Here is a 6,021-nt window from a genome sequence, read left to right as displayed (position 1 = left end):
GGATGTATCAGTCTCCAAGTGGGAGAGTTGTTGGGTTGTGGAGCCTGATCCATTCCCTTTTCTTTCAAGACCCCTATGTGCACTATGGTGGTGAAGGATCAAGGGAAGACAAGCCGGAAAGAGTTCGAAAAGATTCAGAGTTGAATCAGCAAAGAAAAAAAATTTCAGCAAGGTTCGGAGTCGACTCCAGCAGACTTGGAGTCGACTCTGGCACGCAGGCAGACTTGGCACAGTCTTGGAGTCGACTCCAGATCCATAGGAGTCGACTCCCCAGTGTTGGAGTCGACTCGAGAACTCCAGGAGTCGACTCCCACAGGCAGACAGAGAGGCTTTTTCTGTGGACTGTGGCCGAGTCGACTCGCAGAATTGCGGGAGTCGACTCGAGCACGATTTTCACGCGAGGCTGAGTTATGAACCGGGTTCAAGCCAAGGTTTTTTGAAGCCCTAATCAAAGTAAGTGATTGGGAGGTATATATAGACTTCTTGTGGGACACGAGAGGTGTGTGGCAACCTTGAGAAACCCTAGAACTCATCAACGAGAAGTTTCCAAAAGGAGATCCTTTGTGTGCATCAGGAAGACAACGCATTGCTCGTCTTGAGAGAGATTGTTTTGCTGTAAGAAAGAGAGTTTGTTCTCTTCTCTTGAATCTCTGTAACTTTCTTTGATTATATAGTGAAGTATTGATCTGTGCGGCTGTGGACGTAGGAGCAAGGGACTCCGAACCACATAAACTTGGGTGTCTTGTGCGTTTGTTATTGTTTCTTGCCGTGTCCTTTTTCTCCTACTATTTCTTATATTCCGCAATCGTAGGGTTGAATCCCTAACACTGTATGCGAACTAGAGGGAGCCATATTATTACTACCGTGCACTTGTGGGTTAGGTTGGGGTTGAGCTGGAAGCTTACCCTTCTCTTGGGTACTTAGGACGGTAGTCAACATTGACAATTGGTTCCTTATGTCTTCAAAATTTCGAGTATTTTGAGCATTGATATTAGCTTGACCTTGTAGAAAAGTTTGTATGGATTGCAAGGTATCCTCGATATTTGGCTTTTGAGAAGGTGATGGTGCATAAGTAGGATGTACAGGTGGAGGAGCTGAATGGTGTGACTGTTGAGGATGATCGTTTCTCCACCTAAAGTTTGGATGATTCTTCCAACCAGAGTTATAGGTATTCGAGTATGGATCGTTATAAGGCTTTTGGTAGGAGTTCATAGCATTTGCTTGATCGTGCAAGACTTCTTTGAATGCCGGTATGGTGGGACAATCAGTAGTAGTATGACCCGACATATCGCAGATACCACAACACTCGTTTCTAAGCTCTAAAGTCTTGACAGGTTCAACCTTCCTAAGCTCAATTTCTTCTACCTTCCTAGTGAGGGCTGCCATTTTAGCATGAAGATCATCATCAGTTCTAAGGTTGTAAAGGCCTCCCTATACAGAGCTAGTAGGCTTAGGCAAAGACTTATTGTTTCTATCCCCGTTATCCCAAAGTTGGGCAGTCTCAGCAAGGGAATCCAAATACTCCCATGCCTCATCAGGTTGTTTTTCTAAAAATCTACCATTGCACATGGTCTCTACAAATTGTTTCAACTGTGGAGATAAACCTTCATAAAAGAAGCTAATGGTTCTCCAAGTTTCGAATCCGTGATGAGGGCATGAGAGAAGAAGGTCTTTAAATCTTTCCCAACATTCATAAAATGTTTCATTATCTTTTTGTTGGAAATTGCTGATATGTCTTTTCAAAAAGTTAGTCCTTTGTGTGGGGAAGAACTTCTTTAAAAATTCTCTCTGCATATCTTGCCAATTTCTTATTGATCTAGGTCGCAAAGAGTTTAGCCATGTTTTGGCCTTATCCTTTAGAGAGAAAGGAAACAATGTCAACTTGAGGACATCCTCGGTGACATTTGGCACTCTAAATGTAATGCTCAATTCTTCAAAATCCTTTAAATGAAGATACGGACTCTCGGACTCTAACCCGTGGAACTTGGGCAGCAATTGGATTACTCCGGGTTTGATGTCAAAATGTCCTACATTATCAGGAAAAATTATGCATGAAGGTTGACTAGTCCTAGCCGGTTCTAGGTATTATCTTAGGGTCATAACATTGGGTTCTCGTTCTCGATTGTGGTGACTTCCCGCATCTTCATTTAAATCAGCCATCTCACAAGGTGTGAGATACTGCGAAGGAATTTCAGGGATATGTCCTAAGGGTTGATCTAAAGTTGTACGACTTAATCGACCGGTGTCGTCCCTATTCCACTTTAGCATGCAAAATATTTTCCTCTTTTTTTTTCTTTTTCTTTTTTTTAAAAAAATAAAAGAAAATAAAAAATAAATATAAGTACCAACTAAAGTTACCCTAAAACAATATCCTAAAACAAAAATTTTATTCACAATCAAACATGCAACAAAACATTACACCTCAATTTTTAATGTTTTTCTTAAATTTCTAGACAGCTCCTAACTGGTTTGAAGAGGACACCTAAGCCTCCAATCCGGTCTAATGAACCGAGTTGACCAGGTAAGCTCCTAGGTAAGTGGAGGGGTCACGATGCGTTCGCAAAGGTCCCACTTAAAACCCACTTGCCTCGAACAGATGATCTGTCTTCCTTATAGGGACAAAGCTTGCCTAGACATCAACTAAGCCACAGAGCGAAATTGGTGCAACTTTCGGTGGTCTTCGTCCTATTGAGCTCGAATGTCCTTAGGGGCCAACGTCTAGTTGATTTTAGTTAAGCTTAGGATATTTATGCACTGGAGTGATTTTTGGGCTAAGGACGAGTGATGAAATTCCGACCTTATCTTTTTAAATGGGATCAGCCCTTAGAATATTTTATGCTGATGCCTTATACTATATGCAACAATCAAGAGATTTTTTTTTTTTAATGTTTTATGACATGACATTAAATTTCATTGAATAGGTGATCAAGCAAATTAATTATTTTTTTTTTAAAATTTTATGAGTTGACGTTTGAAATTTGAATTCTGAAATTTGAAATTTGAATTCTGAAATTTGAAATTTGAAATTTGAAATTTTAGGTTTTCCCTCTTTTTTTATTTTTGAATAATCACCCTTGATCTGTTCTTAAGGTTTCTTTTCTTCAATTTTTAATTAGCAACAAGGGTTAATGAGATATAATAACAATATAATTCTGATTCTAAAAAAAATAAATGCAGAAAATTTAAAGTAGAAAGCAGCAAGGTTTCGTATTAATCTGATGGTCTTAAAAATATCAGAATGTCAATCAGACCGTTCCGATTATCTAACAATGTGTCTTGCACTAGCTGACCAAATTTGAATCAAATCAGACGGCTAATTTCTATGATATCGGAGTTTGATGCCAACTGTGCAGGGAATTAAAAATAGTAGTAAAGATGCAATTTTTTTTTTTCAAAAGAAAAATACTAACTACTAAGGTAAAAATTAAATCTAAAATTATACTAATAACTCAGCCGTTCCCCGGCAACGGCGCCAAAAACTTGGTGCAAAAATAAAACTGCTCTCCCAAGTGCAGGAGAATCGCACAAGTAATATAACTCGGGAGTCCGAGGTCGATTCCTCAGGGAACGATCTATAGATTATTAGCGTAATTTTTAGATGTAATTTTCAGTTGATTTTCAAAAGTTAAAAACAGAGAATTAATAGATAACTAAACAGAGTTCAAGAATATAGAGAAGGCTAGGGATCCGGAATCCTCCTTGACAATATTACTTTCATCAAATAAACTTGGCGATTCTTGATTAAGGATTAATATGATAGGGTAGTCCTAATCATGGAATATAAAATCTGAAAACATGAATTAAACATCCAAGTATTTATCGTGCCGGTTACGTCTACGACAAATCAAGCATCGAAACAATCCATGCATCAATAAATATAAACCATACAAGATCTATCTAATAAATAAATATGCAAGAACCCAAAACATACCAATGGATATAAAACAATTAAAATTTAAAGTTTAGAGTGTACTTGATGAAAACAACATGACAAGGGTTCATCCATCACCCTTTGCCAAGGGAATTAGCAAGCCATTACAAACATCAACATCTCTCCCTTTCTCACTCCCTTTTTTTTCTCTTTTTCTTTTTGGAAACAGGGCATACCCTGTTTCCTTCTTCTCTTTTCCCTCAACTGCAGCCGCCGGATCCCCTGTTCTTCCTCTTCTTCTCTTTTGAAAAACCGAGTCCCTTCTCTCCTCTATTTTTTTGTGTGGGAACCGGAACCCCCTTTTCATCATCAGCCGAGGGAAATATATAGATAGCATTCGATCCCCCCTTTGCATGCGATGGAGATCAACGGAAGGGCTGCATCTCGGGCGATGATCAGGATGCTGGGATCGCGGGCTGCTGGGAGGCGCTGATCACGGGCTCGTGCAGACGCTGTGGAGGAGGCGGACGGCTGGGAATTGGATGCGAGAATGGATCACGGAGGCTGATTTGAGGGAAAGAGGCAGACGCGGGTTGAGGCTTGGAGGTGAAGCGGAATTGGTGGAGGAGCGTGATCTCTTCCGGACGACCGCTGGGAGCTTGGGAGATCTCGAGGGCTGATACGGGCGGAAGCATGGGATGCGGCTTCTGATCACGGGTTTCGGGCGGACGCCGTGGATACGGGATGATGACGAACGCGATGAAGACTTTGGATGCCTGAGATTGGGCACGGGAGCTTGGATTGGGAGATCATTGCGAGAGGAGCTGGATGTTGATCACGGGATGCTAGGATTGGGTGCGGGGATCAGATCACAGATCCTAGCTCACGGACGGCTGGAATCTGGAGTTGCATTGCGGAATTTGGGGAGTCGCTTGGGTGCGCGAAAGAAGAGTCATAGACTCTATTCTGCAGTTGGAAGGATGCATCCTTTTTAGATGAATTTATATAAAATAATGTTAAAAATTATAATAAATGCTAAGGATAAAATATTAATCATGCAAATGTTAACATCTATTATTTATCATTATTTTGCTAGCATTTGGCTAAGTTAATTGGTACTTAGATCGCACTTTTGTGCTCTCATCAAACCATCTAGCTTTTGTCTCACATTTTAAACCCAAACATATAGAAGAAGCTGAAAAAGATGTAAATTGGATAAATGCGATGCAAGAAGAATTAAACCAATTTACTAGAAACAAGGTATGGAACGTAGTTGAACGACCCTCTGAATATTCAATTATAGGTACCAAATGGATATATAAAAATAAACTTGATGAAAATGGAATTGTAATTAGGAATAAGGCTAGACTAGTAGCAAAGGGCTATAATCAAGAAGAAGGTATAGATTTTGATGAAACCTTTGCTGCTGTAGCTAGACTTGAGGCAATTAGACTATTACTAGCATTTGCATGCTCTAAGGATTTCAAATTATTTCAAATGGATGTAAAAAGTGCATTTTTAAATGGGTATATTAATGAGGAGGTGTATGTGGAACAACCTCCTGGTTTTGAAAATCATCAATACCCTAATCATGTGTATAAATTGAACAAAGCACTTTATGGTTTGAAACAAGCACCTAGAGCATGGTATGAAAGACTTAGCAAATTTCTACTAGAACATGAGTTCACTAGGAGAAATGTAGATACAACACTGTTTTTAAAGAAGAAAAACAAAGATATGTTAGTAGTGCAGATTTATGTTGATGATATTATTTTCGGTGCTACTAACAATCGCCTCTGCGAAGAATTTGCTGACTTGATGCAGAGTGAGTTTGAAATGAGCATGATGGGAGAGCTGAACTATTTCCTCGGACTTCAAATCAAACAATCTGAAAAAGGGATCTTCATCAATCAAGCTAAATACATCAAGGAGATGCTTAAGAAGTTTGATATGGAGGGAAACAAGTCAATCAGCACACCCATGAGCTCATCATGCAAACTAGACCAAGATGAATCAGGTAAATCTGTAGATCAAAAGATGTATAGAGGTATGATAGGATCCTTATTATATCTCACTGCAAGTAGACCTGATATCATGTTTAGTGTATGCATGTGTGCTAGATATCAGTCTAATCCTAAGGAATCTCATCT

The 6,021-nt window shown here is 39.5% G+C and overlaps 1 non-coding gene across 1 annotated transcript; it reads left to right on the top strand.

The window, feature by feature from the left end:
• Positions 1–1,639: 1,639 nt before the first annotated feature.
• On the top strand, positions 1,640–1,748 carry LOC120106443 (small nucleolar RNA R71). Its single transcript, XR_005508592.3, has one exon. It is a non-coding gene; the product is annotated as a small nucleolar RNA R71 (small nucleolar RNA).
• The last annotated feature ends 4,273 nt before the right edge of the window (positions 1,749–6,021 follow it).

Source organism: Phoenix dactylifera, chromosome 14, assembly GCF_051530095.1.
Source record: "Phoenix dactylifera cultivar Ajwa chromosome 14, Ajwa_hap1_PhDact_Kaust_v1.1, whole genome shotgun sequence".
Taxonomy (NCBI): Eukaryota; Viridiplantae; Streptophyta; class Magnoliopsida; order Arecales; family Arecaceae; genus Phoenix; species Phoenix dactylifera.
Note: the sequence above shows the minus strand (reverse complement) of the source record. Positions and strands in the feature narration are given on the sequence as shown.